Genomic DNA, 13,480 nt, shown 5'->3' with positions numbered 1-13,480 from the left:
GCAGAGCAGAACGTCCAGGTCGGCAGGCGGATCCGGGCGTGAGAACGGGTGGGAAGCCGCAAAGGTGGGCCGTCCTGGGGTGCAGTTTCTCTGAGGGGTCTTCCTGCAGCGACGAGCGCTCCTGCAGGTCAGAGGGGCAGGGCCTCAGCTCCAACCGAGGGCCGGGCTTGGGCTCCCGAGGACCAGGCCTGGCCCCTGCCTGGGTGGCCCACATAAGCCCAGGATCAGAAACCAGGGTCACGGGGTGGACCCGATCCGGACCAAGGGGGCATCTGCAGACGTGCTGGGTACCCTGTCCCTGCGCACAGAGGTGGCGAAGGCGAGGCGGGGGCAGGTCGGGTTCCGGGCCCGGCTGCGCCTCTGACCTTGTGTGACCCTGAGCACATGGCTGTGTCCCTGGGTCCTGGTTTTCTTACCCGCGTGACGAGGAGGCTGGCCTAGAAGAGCAGCCAGGCCGCCCCGGATTAAATCGAAAGCCAGGGGGTGAAGGCCGAGTGTGTGTCTCCCTCCTGATCGGCTGTGCGGAGGCAGGAGCGAGACGTGAGTACTGAGGCGGGCCTGAAACGTGAACCTGAGAAGCGGGATTTTATGGCTGCTTTGTGGTTTTGTGCTGGGGTCTTTTCCACAGAATTTAGGTTTGTGGGTTAATTATAAAAATGGTACCGGAAAAAAAAATAACTCTCCTGATTCTGCATGGTCGATCAAGGAGGGGTTGAGCTCCCTGTCTCTCTTCCTCCTGCCTGTTTGGCGTGTGCCGCTGAGCCGCCCTCAGCTCTCTGGTGTCAGTGGCGGGCCGTGGAAGAGGGAGGGCGTGCGGCTCTGTCACGTGTTGGGAGCTCGGACAACACCCTCTGTCCCTTCACGCGTTTGCTCTTCATTCGTAAGCAGACCCTCAGTTCAAAGATACATGGATAAATGCTGAGATCAAGACAGGCTGTGGGGTGACCATTGAAAGGTTTCACTGACCTCTGCCCTCTTGGCCTCTGCCATTGCTAATGAAAAAATTATACAAATGGAAACCGAGCCTTTTGCAGGATCCGTGAGGGAAAACATGAAGGAGGAAGCCAGGGGGCTGGGAGGGCTTTGAGCTCCACCCTGAAACCGAACTTGGACTTGACACTGGTCTCAAGGAATTTGAGAAATTTGAATAGGGTCGTTGTCTTTGCTCATAAAAAAAGCACCCGGAGTCCCATGTGTAAGGCAGCTCATGAAAGGAAGCATGTTAAAGAAAAATAACATTTCTATTCCTTCCGACTCCACTTTGCAGGTTGCTAGGACATGGAGGGGCTCCCTTATTTCTGCCCAACTGCGTGAATCTTGATCCTTAACCAACCCCAGCGCTCCCCACCCCGTCTTTCCCCCGGGAGAGAAGAAAGTCCTTCGGGAGCCTTGCTACTCCTGTGGCGTCTGTGGATTGAAGGCTCCAGCCCCACCTCTGCCTCCTGTGGGGCACCTCCCCCAGCGCCTTCCGAGTCCACGGGACTTTGGGGGCGATCGAGCTCGTCTTCTAGGAAGCTAGCACAGTGTCCTTTTGCGTCATCAGGAAGGTGCGGCCGTCCAGGGAGAGAGGAGGTGGTGTATTCTGGCCTGGCCTTCTTTCAGAGTCAGGCCTGCTGAGTGGGCTACTCCCAGCCCCGCTTCTGGCTCCCACTCCCGCGTCGGCACGGCCGTGCGCTCAGCCCGCCGCCTTCAGCCCCCTGCCCCAGCCCCCCGCCTTTCCCGCCGGGCTGCCCCCACGCACTGTGGCTCTGGGGGGGTCCACCCCAGCACTGTCCTGTAGAATCGTCTGCGATGACGACAATGTTCCCTTCCTGCCCTGTTCCATGTGACAGCCACTGGCCACGTGTGGTTTGTGAGCGCATCAGGTGTGACTAATGTGACGTAGGAAGGGAATCTTAGAATTTACTCCAGAAAAATGTAAGTTTGGCCCTCGTGGCTGCCGGCTGCCATGCCGTGCGGTGTGGCTCGACCTGTGAAGCCAAGCAGAGTCTTTGTTTCCGAGGGACCAAGGGAGGGAACGACGGTGAAGGAACGTGTTATCCCCGTCACCTTTCATCCGGTTAACATCTCTCACACGTCTCCAACTTTGTTTCAAAGCGATCTTGGAATGAAACCAGCCATCCTGAGTCAGAAAAAGGAGGCGTTTCTGGCCCTGGGCAGTAGATGAACCCTGTTATATGGTCCCATGTGCCAGGACGTGGCTTTGGCAGGAGCCCCTCCTGTCACAGGTGAGACCTCGCAGGTGGGAAGGGGAGGTGCTGCTATGGTCATAGAGTGAACTCGGGGCCCCTGTCTCTGGGCCTGCTGCCCTTGCCGCAGCCCGCCCGTCCTGGCTGCTCCGGGGCCCCGGGCCCCCCGGCTCCGTCCGCAGGGCCCGGCCTCCCTCCAGGGCAGGTGCGCCCGGAGCCCCAGGAAGAGGCACCAGGCACCGCTCTGCGACTCCCGAGCATCATCCGAGTTGGCCTCCCAGGCCCTGCGGCCACTTGGCTGCCAGAAAACAGATTGGGTTGGTAAAAATACGTGTGAATGTTCTCACAGAACCCGAGAAAATCACACCTCCACTTTGATGGGGAAAAATCTGTTTGTGTGGCTCCGTGACGGGCGGGCCAGCGGCCATATGCCTGCGACGCTGCCTGCTGAGGGCCTCGCGGAGGAGCCGGCCTGCCTCCATCACGCCGCACAAAGGACCCTTCCCCTAGCCCATCAGCTCAGAAGGGAAAAGAATCCGAGTCCAGGCTTCTGCCCCCAAACAGCAGTCCCTGTGCAGGCTGCTCCCGGAGTGGAGGGAGCGGGGACTTGAACGTGGCCCTGCAGGCTCATGACAGGATCGTGGTAGGGGTTTGGGAGGGTAAAGGTCAGCGTCGGGATGAGGGCAGAGTGTGAGCCTGGCCTCGGGTCCATGAGGAAGATTCCATCTGCAGAAAGTGGGGCGTCGTGGGGGTCTGGTGTGCTGGGGAGACCTCCAGCCCCTCCAGAGACGGGAGCGTTCTGCCTGCAGTGAACTCCAGCGTCCACGCCCCGGCTCTGTCTCCCTCCCAGCGTTCGGGACATGCCAGCCTGCTGGAATGATGGGTGACTGCCATCGCTGTCTCCTGACGTTGGAAGGTGACCCATCTGTAAGCGGGCGTCGGCCTTCCTGCTGTGTCCAGCCCTGGGGACATTTTTGAGGACATGATTCAAGAGTTTGGCTCTGGGGTGATCGTCTTCCTTTGGAAGCTGAAGCACACACCTGAAAAGTGACAGCCCCCGGGAAGTGCTTCTTTCCTGGGGTCAACCAGAGCTATTCTAGAATGACAGAGCTGTTCTAGAATGTTCTCCACAGCGCTGTTTCTGGAACAAGCCTGTGACCTCTGACAATGGCTTTGGGACCTGAGGGTGACCTCGAAAGTTGTATGTCTTAGTTTTCTCACCTGTGACACCAAAGGGAAGTGTGAAAAGTAATCAAGTTAAGAGAAGAAAGAACACTTTACAAAAATGTACTAACTTTTGTGTCCATTTCAGTTGCATGTTAACAAATGCACTTGTCACATATAAATAAACAGCTTTCAGTTTACAGTGATCCCTCACTTAGTGCGGCATTACGGTCTAGGATACCACCCCCCCCCAATCCCCTCTGCCCCGCAATAGGAGAAAATCTGCGAAGTAGGAACCTTACATTTATCTTAGTATTTATATATATTTGAAGGCTTTATAAACCCTTCCCACACACTTATAAATGGTTCCCCCTCACTTATTAACCTTTCCCACATTTTTATAAACACTACTTATGTTTTTAAACATATTCTACACTCTTAGACCTATGTACCTTTAACAACATACGTATACAGTACCACAGAATCCTGCGATATAGCAAAAAAATCTGCGATAAATAATTAAATACAATATTTAAAAAAATCCCGCGATACAGTGAGGCCGCGATAAGTGAACTGGAATATAGAGAGGGACGGCTGTACTACATTGACATTCTTTGGGGCCCAAATTTACTGGTTATTTGGAAGATCTGGGGACCGAAGTTTACCTCTGAGATATTGTATTCTCAGACAGGAGGGAATCTATAAGGGGGAACTGCGGACTGAAGGGATCCCAATATGATGGAGTTTGGAGATGAGGCCTTGGGAGAGGAATTAGGTCCTGAGTGTGAAGCCCTCGCCCATGGGAGCAGTGCCCTTATAAAAAGGGACTTGAGAGAGGTGACCTGACTCCCTGCCACGCGAGGACACAGCAAGAAGGCGGCTGTCTGTCTGCCAGGAAGAGGCCCCCACCAGAACCCACCGCGGGCTGCGCCCTGATCTCGCCCAGCCCCCAGAGCTGTGCGTGTGAATGGTGGTTGCTCACACCGCCTCGTCTGTGGAGCTGCGTCCTGGCAGCCTGGACTGGCTCCGACAAGGAGCGTGGTGCTGTGCTCTCCGCCAGCATGGTGTGCAAATACCTACTGTCCTGGGTCCTGCTCAGACACCCGTTCCTGCAATCCCGGGCGGGGCCTGTGGAGACCCACGAGTCCGCTCTTGCTGCCTCATTAGGTTCCCCAGGCTGCCGAGACCCAGGGAACAAAGGGTGGTCGGTAAGGGAGCGCAGGCTGCTGTGGTGGCAGCCACCACTGATTAACCCGAGGAGGCGGCCCAGGCGAGTTGAAGGGGAGACGTCAGTACTCCAGAGCCCAGGGGTGACAATGGCAGGTGCGCCCCAGGCCCGGGCTCTCAGGGCCCTGCCGCCACCGCGTCTGCCCTAATCTCAGCGCGGCCTTGGTGCTCTGTCTGCTCCGCTGCCGGCACTCACTGCTGTCTGCCCCCGGCCGGTGACTCAGATACTTTATCTCCTTCTAGACCCTGGGCCCCAGGGCCGGGGCTGTCAGAAAACCCCGCTCTCTCGCGGGTGCCCAGCCCAGCACCCCGCACAGGTTATCACTTAGCCAAGTGCTGCCCCACCTGGTATCAGACGCCCCCTCCCCCACGGGACACAGGGGCAGTGTCCCCAGGCGGCTGTCACCTGGGGAATTTGAAGGCCCCTGGAGGAAGCACTGTGGGAAGGCTGTGGTGCTGGGCCCCCGTCCGTCCCCATCTCCCGCCACGCGCTGCGTCTTTGTGCCCAGTGTCACCTCTGCTGGCCGCTCTTCCCTGTCCCCCTGGTCTGAGTCCTTGTGATCTCCTACCTGATCAGTGGGCAGTGCCTTAACTCGGGTCCTTCCTTCTGACCCCCGGTGCCCTCACGGCCCTGGAGGACTGTTCTAACCTGCCGGCTCAGTCTGTACCCCATTGCAGCAGTGGCGGAGGCCTCCCCGCCACCCCCCCAGCAGCCTCTCTCTGGCTACAGTGAGCTCCTCGCAGTTCTCCAAACACGGGCTATTCTCACAAGCCTCCTGGCTTTGCCTGTGGGTGTCCTCTTTTCCAGAACAGTCTTGACCTGTGTGCAGAACCAGGTCACCGCCCTCCTTGCATGACCCGTCCTTGCACACCCCACCGGGGCCAAGACACAGCTCTCTCCTTGGGCTGCCAGACCCCTCCAAGGCCCTTTGGGAGTGCTCCGCACCCCTTCTTGTGATCACTTCTCTGAGAGTCTGACCTCGCAAGCAAGACCGAGGCAGGTGGGGCTCCTGGGTGCCCGCCACTGCTGTCGCAGGCGTCTGTGTTTTGACTCGCTGGGTCCTCCCATGACCCTGTGGGAGAGGTGTGACTGTGAGTTTCATCAGAGGCACAGAGAGGTTGAGGAAGTCGGCCAAGCTCACACAGCAACAAGGGTTGGAGGCGGGCTGGCTCCCAGCGCTCACGTGTGGCCACGGTGCTGTGTGACCTCTGTGACCCGCAGCCTCGGCCATGCGTCTTCTCCACGTCCATGTCTTTCCCCAGAGAATGCTGGCCACTGGGGCCTGTTGGGTGTGCACGTGAGCCTCCGTCCATGTTTGCCTGGGAAGCCCCCCTATTCTCGATCCCTTTCTATAACTTCAGAAGTGAGAAAATAAACTCAAGAGACGCTTGCTCTACTTTTTCAAACAAGTGAGTATAAATGTGAGCACTGCACCCCCTGAACAGTCACCCCAGGAGGGTCATCGCCACCTGGAACGTTGTGGGTGGCTTCTGGGGACCGACTGCAGAGGTAGCCTACCCGTCACCCAGGAAAGCTGTTGCCTCGATGTTGCAGTGCCCTCTGGCAAAGCAAACAGCACCCCGGGGTCCTCCCAAATCCATGCTTGCTAGTTCAGAGCGCTTTGCCCGATATACCATCCGTTTCAGTAAGTGGGCAAACACGGGGTGTTCAAAAATGGCCGCTCCCTCCGTGGCTGCACGTCGTGGGGAAAGCAGAGAGGGTCACGGTTTTAGTACCGAAGCAGCACAGACCGGGTGGTTTCAACAACAGACGGTGATCGTCTCCCAGGCCTGGGGACCAGGGTCCCAGCTCAAGGCATCGGGGAGGGTGGTCCCTCCTGAGGCCTGCTCCTGGCGTGCAGCTGGCTGTCCCTCAGTGCTGCCCCGTGTCCCAGTCTCCTCTTCTTAAAAGGACGCAGTCATGTTGGACTAGGACGCACCGTGGTGACCTCATTTTACCTTAATTGCTTTGTCAGAGGCCCTATTTCCAAACACAGCCACAGTCTGAAGTCCTGAGGGTTAAGACTTCCATATGCGAATTTGGGGGCCACAGATCAGCCCCTCCCAGGCACGGTCTCTGTGGCCTTGGACGCGTCCTCTCCTTGCCGGGTTTCAGTTTCCCTATGACTAACACCAAGGGTCAGGCCAGATCACAGCACGGTGATGACCCATGAAAGCATCCCGTTCAGATGACATGCTGCCTCCGGGCCCCGGCGGCCAGTGTTCAGGGCCACTGTCCACCGTGTGGCCTGAGGTTTCCCAATGTTTGATGACAAACTCACTTATCTCTTGATATTGGCAGGCCAAACACTTCTCCTTGGTCCTGATAATAGCAGCAGCGTCCTCTTGGCTAGAAGCACCTTCAGTGACACTCTGATCTCTTCCAGTCTGCAGAGTCCTGGGGCGTGAGCTTCTGACCGCGGACCAGAGGAAGGACGATGTCTGGTAGCTTCTAAGTGGAACACAGGCGCTTTATCTTTGGAGTGATTCCCTGCACGTGCACCATTCAAGGTTAAAGCCCTGCCCCCAGCATCTAGGGGTTAAAGTAGAGTCAGCAAGTACAGCAACCCCCTCTCCTTGTGGGTGCAGAGGCAGACCCACTAGGTCACGGTCTGGCTGCGACCAGCTGGGCTTTGCAGATCCCTGGACTCACCCCCAAGCAAGCCTGCAGCCATTGCTCGCATCCCCTTCTCCCTGGGCCACGATCGGTCATGTGGCAGACTCTGGCAGAGGGCCCAGCGCCCAGCCTGCCTCTGGGGGTGATGGTTGGATGCACAGGGCTGGTTGCCTTTAACAGGCTGGTGGGAGGGCAGAGAGCCCAGGGCTGGAGGTCTCTGAGCAGGATCAGCTTCTCCTCCCACCTGGACTGGGTAGCTTCTTCCTTCTCTTTACTTTTTTTTCAAGAAGACTTTATTTACTTATTTTTACAGAAAGGGGGAAGGGAGGGTGGAAGGGAGAGGGAGAGAAACGTCACTGTGTGGTTGCCTCTCACGCGCCCCCAACTGGGGACCCGGCCTGCAACCCAGGCCTGTGCCCTGACTGGGCATCGAACCGGCGACCTTTTGTTTTGCAGGCCAGCGCTCAGTCCACTGAGCCACCCCAGCCAGGGCGCCTCACTTCTTAAAGCAGGTCATGAGCCCCGCATCTTGTATGTTTACAAGTAACCAAACCTTCCAGATGGCTCGCTTCCTCCTCTAGGACACGGGAGCGCAGACGCCAGGGGGGCTGTTGTGAGCAGCAGAGGGGTCTTGTGTGGCCACAGTGGGCACCCAGCACACGGCCGCCGTCGGATTATCTATTCTGTGCGGTCTGGGGAGCACGGCCACCAGGAGGGGCGGCGTTTCCTGCTGGGGACGCCATGTGCAGCTGTCCTGGAGCTCCGTTCGGTCCTCCGGCGTGGCCGCAGTGCCTTCGGGGTACCCGGCGCGCCACACGAGTTCTCCCCTCTAACCCTCTCCGTCACACGGTGACGTCAGCACCATTACTTCCCTTTACAGGAGGGACTCACTGGAGAGAGGGAAGGTCATGTGAGCTTCTTGTCCGAGGTCGTATAGGACGTAAGAGGATGAGAAAAACCTCGGCGTGGGTCCCCTACTGCTGACCTGTGCTCTGTCGCCCAGGACCCAGGCTCCCTTCATGGTCCTCCTGTTCACGACCTTCCTGCCGAAACCCGGCTCCAGCCCTGCAGGAGCCCAGCCCCACGCGGGTGCCTCCCCACACTGTGCCGCGAGCCCGGGGGGTTCCGTTTATTGGCCAGAGGAGGAGCCACACGGAGACCCCTGCACAGGGGTCTCAGGCTCCAGCAGAAACTCGGCCTGCCTGAGGAGTCCTCCCTGAGACCACGGCTTTGCACGATCTGCCTGCTAGAAGCGCACCAGAAACCAAGACTGAATGGGGCCCAACGAAGCCACATTATCTGATGATCTTAGGGGCAGATTTTCACAATTTGTACGTTTTGAGGACCACTGTTATCTTCCTATCAGGGGAAACGATAAGCCATGCACAGAATTCTGGTTTGTGGGGAGCTGACCCAGGTACCGGCAGGAGGTCTGCCTGGAACCCTCCTACTGAGAGCACCCGGGGCTTGGTGGCCTCTGGTGCGTGGGCTTTTGTGGGGGCATGACAGAGGTGCCTCCTTTTGGGGCCGATGGCTTCTCCTGGTGGCACCTAAAGTTGTCCCATCAGCAGGGAATTCTGTGCGTGGTTGGGTCACACGGAGCGGACATCAGGGAGACTTGTACCTTGATCTTCCTCACAGAGGTGGGCCCCTTTCTGGGACAAAGTTCCAAAGGGCACGTGACCTTACGACCTCCAGTTTACAGCTCCTGCTGGTGTGGTGACAAATGGGGTGGACGGGACAGGTTGTGGGACCTCAGCCTCCCCAACGTGCGAGAAAGAGGTGCCTTCGGATCTGAGGCTGGGGCCAAGGACGTCCCCGGAAACTGACTCGCGGGTCTGTAACTCGCAGGAGAAAGGGAAGAGAGGGCGGCTGGTGGGGGTCTAGCTGAGTAAAGAGACCTGGTTTTAGAGTCAGACCCAGTCAGCCTGGATTCTCACTCTGAAACTAGCCCAGTAACTTCAGACAAGTTATCCAACCTCTCTGTGTTTTCTGATTTAAAGTGAAGATTATAACTCTGACCTCAAAGGGATGTGGAGGGCATGTGACGAAAGGCTCTCTGTCAATCAGCGGGCTCATTGTGGGTGCCACGTGGTGGCTTCCCTTTGCCCCCAGCCCAGTGCCAAGGCCACGCCTTAGTCCCGGTGAAGGAGTGAGTGAGGACCCGAAGGAGTGGGTGGTGGATGGATGGTGGGCGGTCACCCAGAGCGGCCCGTGCCCTTGGGCGATTGTAGTACAGTCAGCGTGGCGGTGAGAGAGGCCTTGTGGGTGGGATCAGGGCATGGCTCGCTTGGAACGGACCCAGTCCGGCCTTATTGGGCTCCAAAAGGATTAGCTCTCCCTAAGGGGCATCAGGAACAAAGTTAAAATATAAAGAAGGCCCCTCGCCTCTTTTCTAGGGGTTTTCTTCGCTGGGGGTCATTGAGTCAGTTTCTCCTGGTCAATAACCGAGGGTGGGAGGGTGGGGGGGGGCATGGGATGCCCGAGGGCCTGCAGGACCCTTGGTGCTGTCACCTACTAGCCGGTGAAGGCTAACGGACCCCTTCAGGCTCAGCGTCTTTGTCTGGAGAACGGGGACAGTGATGGCAGCCGCACGGGGCCTTTGCGAGGCTGACAGTTGCAGTGCATGTGGGAAGGAGACCAGCGGGAAGTAGGAATGGTGCCCCTGTCTGAGGGCTGTCTGCAGGAACCCTGAGGGCGGGAGGTGGGGTGCTCTGGGGGGCCCTCGGGGAGCAGAAGACCCAGAGGGACAGGCGGCCTTTGGCTAAATGCTGCGGGCACCGCCCTGGCTCTGGCTCCCAGGCCCCGAGGCGCCCTTATTCCAGCACCAGCCCTGCTGCCTTCCCCTGCGGTGCTGAGCCCCGGGACCTTGTCTGGGGCTGACGCAGGAGCTTACCCGATCGAGGGGACGGCCGGGCAGGCGCTCCGTTCCTGTCCATCTGTCCTGCTCTGTGCCTAGGCAGTTGGTCCGCCTCCTCAGGGGCACGCTGAGACCCTCTGTCTGACCGCAGCACCCACCCGGACCTTGGTCCTGGCCCTGCCTCCCGCGGGCCCTCCTACCTGTTCCAGACCCCTGGGCGCTGCCTCGGGTGCCCACCTGTCTGCAGGCCCTGCCCTGGGCCCCTCCGCCCCCACGGCTCTCTCTCCAGCATATTTCCCTGCAGCGTCACGTGGCCACAGCCTCCGCGTGTCCCCTGCACTGCCATCCACCCTCAGGCTGCGATGGAATTCGTCTTGGCCCAGCACGGTCTTGGCTTTAGGTGGCAGAGATTCTCCGCTGGGGTCCCCAAGGCTCCCCGTCGGGAGCCCTGAGTGCTCCGTCCCAGTCACCCAGGGAGGAGTGGAAGAACCGGGACTGGAAGGTGGGTCCTCGGGCTTTGCCGCTGGGTGCTCTGCAGTCTTGAGACGTGAGCATGTGGTCCTGTGACCACACCCACATGAAGTGCGTCTTTCTCCATGGTCTGCTGTGCCTCAGTTTACCTCCACAATCATAGGACACCGTGGTAGAACCTGCGTGGAATGAATGGCTCCAAGCTGGCAGTCAGACGAGCTTCAGGAAGGTGACATTTTTTTCTTCACAAGAAATAAAGGAAGAGGCTGTGTTGCTAAATCAACAACACTACCCCCAATGCCGTCCACCTGGCTGGGCAGCTCGTTGGCTGGTCACGGGCTTCGGCGCCACCAAGCCCGGTTTTCACGGCAATCAAGATGACGCCTCGCTTCTGGTGCTCAGCAGGCAGGCCTGGGGGCAGGGGGCAGGACAGACCTGGATCCCAGCCCTTTTCTGGTACCTGCGCCCACTGAGGCCCCTGGGGATGGTGCCGGACAGGGCTGTGACTTGGCCAGTGGACTCGCCCAGGGACAGCTGACAGCGTCCCGCCTCTGTCCACGCTGAGTGACTCTCCTGGCAGGTGCCACGGGTGGCGCTCAGGTGCCTTGGCCTGAGGGCTGGTCAGGGAGAGGGAGCGTTTGCGAGGATGGAGGAGGAACCTCGTGGGCAGCGTCGGCGACTGGCCCGGGTCCCGGCCTGGCCTGCAGGCCTGTACAGACGCCACTGGGTGCTTCTCTCTCAGAACAAGCAAAACGGACACACACAGGAAAACAAGGAAACAAGGAAGGTTTGCGTTGAGCCCGACGGGGTCTCTTAGGGTGCTTCCCACGACTGCGCAGGTGAGGAAGGGCGCCTCGGGATTTTGTTTGTGGGCACCAGAGAGTTTAAGTGCCGGCCCCAAGTCACACCGGCTTGGAGGTGGGGACCTGGCTAGTCGGCCTTTTCACCTCTGTGCCTGGGTCCATCCGCTGTCAGTGCCACCACATCTACGCAGTGGCCTCGCTCTGGCTGACGCGTGGTGACGTGTCTGAAGGACTCTGTGCGACCTGGGGTAGACCCAGTCCTGGTGCTGCTCGGAGCCAAAGACTGGGATGCCTGTGGGGACCCTCAGCCCCGCACGAGAGATGCAGACCCGTCAGAGCCACCCTGGAGCTGGGAGAGCTGCCTTGCGGGGTGGTGGCTGGGCTCCCTGTCACTCGGTGTCCCCTCTGCTGGTCCCTCTGCCCAGAGCGTTTTGTGGGCCGAGCTCCTGTCAAGGCTGGAAAGCTGGACTCGGGGATGCGTAGGTGTCCCCTGTCTCTGAGCTTCCGGCCCTCTGACATCCCCACTGGCGTCTCCGTGGCGGGTGATGGATGCAGAGGCCCCCTCCTGGAGTCAGTCCTGGGTTTAACCGAGGAGAAAGGTAAGCTAGGACCCAGCACTGCGGGGAAAACTGCGTGCCGTGCACCCGTGAGGTCCGCACCTCTGGGCTGGGGCACCCACGTGGCTGGGCGGAGGAGCAACATCTGGCCGGGTGAGCTGGCTCATCTACCTGGCTCTGCTGAGCGATTCACGCGCCAGGCAGCACCATCCTGCAGCTGTAGGGGCCGGGGCAGCTGTGCACGGGGGAGCGTGTCCCCAGGCAGACGCTGGGTGGGACAATTGGGGTTACTCAGGAGAAGAAAGGGTGGTTTGGGGCCAGGTGCCTTCCCTGAGGGGGAGGTGGGTCTTATCAGGCATGAGCTTCCTGCCGGGGATGGGGAGGCCCCCGGGACCGCTACCTCGTGGGCGCTGGGTGATGAAGGTACATTCCTGGAGAAGGCTGAAGTCCAGGTTCACGGTCACGGCCCAGGGAGGCTTCTGAGCGGCACGAAGTGAACCCGGAGCAAAGGCGGATCTCCAGAGAAACGGGAAGTCGGCCGCCTGCCGGTGTAGCCTCCTGCAGCTGTCCGTCCGGTACCTTTTCTTGGGCAACGGGAAGTGGTCTTCCGTTCACCGTGGAGAGCGAGGCCCCCGGCTGGGCGGGGAGCAGCAGGACTGGCGGGAGTGGAGCCGGCCCTCCTGGCCCCCAGGCGTGGCTCTCATCAGCCCTGCAGGTCTGTAGTAAAACTGACAGTAAAAACACCTCCAGGCCGCACAGTTCCTAGTTAAATGCATATTCCAATTTCTGATTAGCTTATTGAATTTTCAAGCCTAAATTTGTAGGTTTGATTCCATCCCCCCTCAGCCGATACGATTTCCTCCCCCTGAGTCACCGACAATCCGAAATCTCCACGGCTCTGTCGCCTCAGCTGCAGGAGGAAGCGTTTGAGTCAGAGGCAAACATTTGTGGTGGTGACATGCGCCTGTTCTGTGCAAAAAGACACGTGTCGGTGTCTGGGTGGATGGGAAATTTCTGGAAGGTGTTACCTCTGGGCAGAAAAGTACACCCTTTTGTCGTGATCCAACTTGCTCACCACGGACACGTGAGATTTTTGTTGTAAAAAGGCAGCCCTTCCCTCCCCCAAAACGCAACCCCTCGTAGGCCGTAGTGAGAGCCAAATGAAATGATCCGACTGGATTGAATGAAAGTTTATTCAGCGCCGGTTGTGTCGCAGTCACTGGCTAACGTTCGTACAAACTGCTTCCACAAACTGTGAAGCGCCGTAAAAACAGAGTGCAAACTATTTATTTCAGCTAGTGCAGCTAATTAACTCCAGATTTCTAAGAACCAGCTTCCATTCATGAGCCAGAACCCTCTAGAACATCAAGATGCCTTCCCAAGGAGCAGTCGTTAGTTTATTAAGTGCTAGATTTTAACAACCCAGGGTTACACACATACAACCTTAAAAAGCACACACATGAGGTGTGAAGATAATCTTAAGACCTGGGGTAGATTTGTGACATACCAGAAGATCTGTGTGTGTGTTGGGGTGGGTGGGGGGCAGAGAAAGAAGGAGGGGGGAGAGAGGGAGAGAGAGGGAGAGAGAGGAT

General features: G+C 58.6%; 1 long non-coding RNA gene across 1 annotated transcript; it reads left to right on the top strand.

Annotated features, from left to right (window-relative positions):
- The first annotated feature begins 480 nt into the window (after nucleotides 1-480).
- On the top strand, nucleotides 481-3,425 carry LOC150005590 (uncharacterized). The gene is made up of 3 exons (XR_016511678.1): nucleotides 481-540; nucleotides 2,098-2,228; nucleotides 3,040-3,425. It is a non-coding gene; the product is annotated as an uncharacterized LOC150005590 (long non-coding RNA).
- Nucleotides 3,426-13,480: the final 10,055 nt, after the last annotated feature.

Source organism: Furipterus horrens, unplaced genomic scaffold, assembly GCF_987537825.1.
Source record: "Furipterus horrens unplaced genomic scaffold, mFurHor1.1.pri manual_scaffold_6, whole genome shotgun sequence".
NCBI classification, from domain to species: domain Eukaryota; kingdom Metazoa; phylum Chordata; class Mammalia; order Chiroptera; family Furipteridae; genus Furipterus; species Furipterus horrens.
Note: the sequence above shows the minus strand (reverse complement) of the source record. Positions and strands in the feature narration are given on the sequence as shown.